The sequence below is a fragment of the Pygoscelis adeliae genome, unplaced genomic scaffold (genome assembly GCF_000699105.1).
Source record: "Pygoscelis adeliae isolate BGI_AS28 unplaced genomic scaffold, ASM69910v1 Scaffold121, whole genome shotgun sequence".
Lineage (NCBI taxonomy): Eukaryota > Metazoa > Chordata > Aves > Sphenisciformes > Spheniscidae > Pygoscelis > Pygoscelis adeliae.
The window spans coordinates 7,193,137-7,196,858 of NW_008824359.1; positions in this window are offsets into that span (position 1 = coordinate 7,193,137).

Consider the following 3,722-nt stretch of genomic DNA (forward strand, 5'->3'; position numbering starts at 1 on the left):
CGAAGGCTCTCGGCCAGTGCTCGCTGGGACCCAGAGGACAGAGCCCGAGGTCAGCTTATTGGAAAAAGCAAATGCAAAATAAAGAAGGGGAAAAAAGCAGGTGTACTTTTCCTATTACTTCCCCTTCTCTGCACCCAGCACCCTTTTAGGCTGTTTGGGGTGGGGGGGGGAATAAGGGGGTCCCTTACTGTGCAACAGGAATGTTAGGACTGGCAGACAGAGCCAAAACACCCTGTATTTTTTTATCTCCATGAGCAAGACGCTGGAGTCAGCCCACACGTCCAAGTACCCCAGCGGAAAGCTGCTGGAGAGCCACTTCCCCTCCCGGTCCCACCGCCCCCACCTTCCCCACCCAGGCTCCACATCTCTGCAGCCGAAGCGAAAAAAAAAAACAAAAAAAAAGTCCTGATGGCGAGAAATACCGGCTCCGACTCCAGGATTTATATAAAACCCTCAGTTTTTCCATTTCAACCAGGCTGCAAACGTTCATCCGACACAATGCAAGTGCCCAGGACTCCTACCCCTTTCGGCAGCAACCAAGAAAGGCAGAGCAGAAGCTGAAACGCCATTCCAGAAGCACCTCTCACATCGACACCGTGCCAAGGGAAGAGCGAGCAGTAACTCCAGAGCCCGGCATAGTTAAAACACTTATTTAACCCCACTTCTGCATCCAAACCTTAACTGCATCCCTAGCTTCCACCATATACTGAATTTCGCACCGTGGTGATTTGGGCAAATCAAAAGAAGAAATGTTTTACGCTGAGGGTGGTGAAGCACTGGCCCAGGTTGCCCAGAGAGGTGGTGGATGCCCCATCCCTGGAAACATCCCAGGTCAGGTTGGACGGGGCTCTGAGGAACGTGATTTAGGTGAAGATGTCCCCGCTCAATGCAGGGGGGTTGGACTAGATGGCCTTTAGAGGTCCCTTCCAACCCAAACCATTCTGTGATTCCATGAAACGTAAGATCATAAACCCGCTACACAGTGAGCACAGTCTGCCTGCAGCTCCCCATTTCTCTGCAGGGTTCCCAGGCACCATGGTCCCAGCTGGGCTCCAACCTGACATCCATGGGGATGACAGGGGCCTACCAAAGCCACAGAGTCTTCACCAGAAAACATGCGTGTCAGTGCTGGGAAGAGGATACTCTGACATTACCTCCCCTTCACACAACTGGAAGCGCCCACTTCCAAAGAGCAAGCCTGGTTTCATCTCAGGGCTCAAGCTCCAGCTCTGTGCCAGGCGCAGCTCCCCCCTTCCCAGGCAAGGTCTTTTTTTCTCCTTTCTCCTTGCCACCACACTCACCCCCTGCCAGCACAAGGCTGGTCCTCTCCACAAAGCTGAACCTGCAGGCATTGATCCTGAAGGGTCCCGGGGACAGGCAGGACCACGGGGCCGGCAGCAGGGGAAGGCAGGAGCGTTTCTCTCCTCCTCTCCCACCACCAAGAGAGGAGCTATGATGGTGGCTCATAGCTTTCTCCACCACCAGGAGCTACGATGTTGGCTCAGCTGCCAATGAAGCTGCAGTTTTGAGCCTCCCACCTTCCAAGAAAACGCCCTAACCATAGAATCATAGAATCATTAAGGTTGGAAGAGACCTCTAAGATCATCGAGTCCAGCCGTCAACCCAACACCACCATGCCCACTAAACCATGTCCCTAAGCGCCGCATCTACACATCTTTTAAATACCTCCAGGGATGGTGACTCAACCACTGCCCTGGGCAGCCTGGTCCAATCTTTAACCACTCTTTCAGTAAAGACATTTTCCCTCACGTCCAATCTAAACCTCCCCTGGCGCAACTTGAGGCCGTTTCCTCTCGTCCTATCGCTTGTTCCTTGGGAGAAGAGACCGACCCCCACCTCGCTACAACCTCCTTTCAGGGAGTTGTAGAGAGCGATGAGGTCTCCCCTCAGCCTCCTGTTCTCCAGGCTAAACAACCCCAGCTCCCTCAGCCGCTCCTCATCAGACTTGTTCCATGGAGCAACAGGCTGGACAGGGTCCTGGCCAGCAAAACACACCGTTTATGGGGCCAAAAAAAATAAGCAGGAAGAAAGCAAACATTTTAGCTCAACTCCCTGTGCCCTAGCCTGGGGAGCATTGCTCTGTCCACTCATCCAGAAGCTCTCCATTTTCAAGCAGTCCTTGGGGGATGCGCGGAAACTCTCCCAGGAGCAGGGAAGCGACCCAGGGAGCAAGAGCTTCACACTTCCCCAGCCTTCAAACGAGGAGATTTCACTCCAAAGAAGCTGCAAAGTTGCGGCAGGGGAGGGGACCGGGCTGTGGCGCGGGGCACCGCACCCGGGAGCAGACCCCCGGGGCAGCACCTGTGTTTCACAGCACAACGTGGTTAACGCTTGAATCCTACACCAGCAAGCTTCTCCAACCAGCAAGCACAGAGGCAAATATTAAGCAGCCTGTAACCACAGGGGGCCAGTTTAACCCCCATTACAACATCCATGAAAGCACTTCTTTGACACGATCCAGCAAAATTAATTCCTTTTGTAAGCTTGCTGCTCTGCCTACTCCTTTATTCTGCCTATTTTCTGTTTCCCTCTTTTCTCCCTAAACTCTTCAGCGGAGCTACCGTGCTTCGAAAATGAGTTTCTTCTGATCTACTACAGAGCCAGCTGTAATTCAGCAGCAATCCCTGCGCAGCTGTAGGTTGCGAAGGTCCGGCAACAGCATTTTCAGGATGCCAGGCAGAAGTTTCTGTACCCTGAGGGGAGGGAGCCTTCCCGATCCGAGCAAGCTGCAATGCAAGGATTGAAGAACAGAAAAAACAGACAAGAAAGATAACTGCAGGAGGATCAAGGCAAGCACACCGCACACTGTCACCGCTAACAGGTTTCGAGGTGATTTATTGATTGGCCTTTTTTTTTTCCTTCTTTTTTTTTCTCCTTAATTTCTACATTAGGTAATACACCAAGCAGGGGAAAAAAAAAGTTTAATTCTTGGCCCCACTCATACCTTTCCACGCAACTCCAGCCAAGCCGCTGAATTTCTTTGCGTTTCCTGTAAAACAGGCTGCAGACGACCGTTTCATAAATGCCGGGCGACAACTACGGGGCGCACCGTCCCAAACGCCAAACTAGGGCTCAGAACCCCAACAGATAGCCCAGCGTTCAGGCTGGCGCCTGCAACTGCTCGGCGGAGTCGCAACCGCAGCATTAGATGTGTCTAGTGCAACTTATAGTAAACCCTTAATTTTGACGATTAACCCATCCTGGGATTAACTGGAGAGAGATCTACATGGCTGAAATCAGTTATTTCTGTATGAATATAATATATAAAGCATATATATATGCACGAGGCCCCAGGCCACCTGAGCTTTGCATCCTCTGTTACTATTACCATCTGAAGCTTTCTTGCACGCGTCAGCTAAATTTGTACAGCAAAAAATGAGGGCGCAAGCAAGCCCCCTCCGACGACTGTGTAGGTTTTGAGGGCAGCTGCTTCCAAAAGCACCTTCCAGGTAGGGTCCAGACCCTCGGTCAGCCCCGGGTTTTTGCTCACCTCCTCTCGCTGGCGGTGCCACGTCCCTCTGGCCAGCCCAAAGGCCAGCGCCAGCCTTGGCACTGCCCGGACGCATTCCCAGGGTGTTACAAACAGCACACGGCCGGGCGCTGCATTTTCACCGTCTGCTGGCCTAGAAGCTGTAGTGCCAGTCCCCGGGCCCGCTCGGCCGAGGAACCCAGCTTGGGGGGCGAGTTGGGGGCGGGGAGGG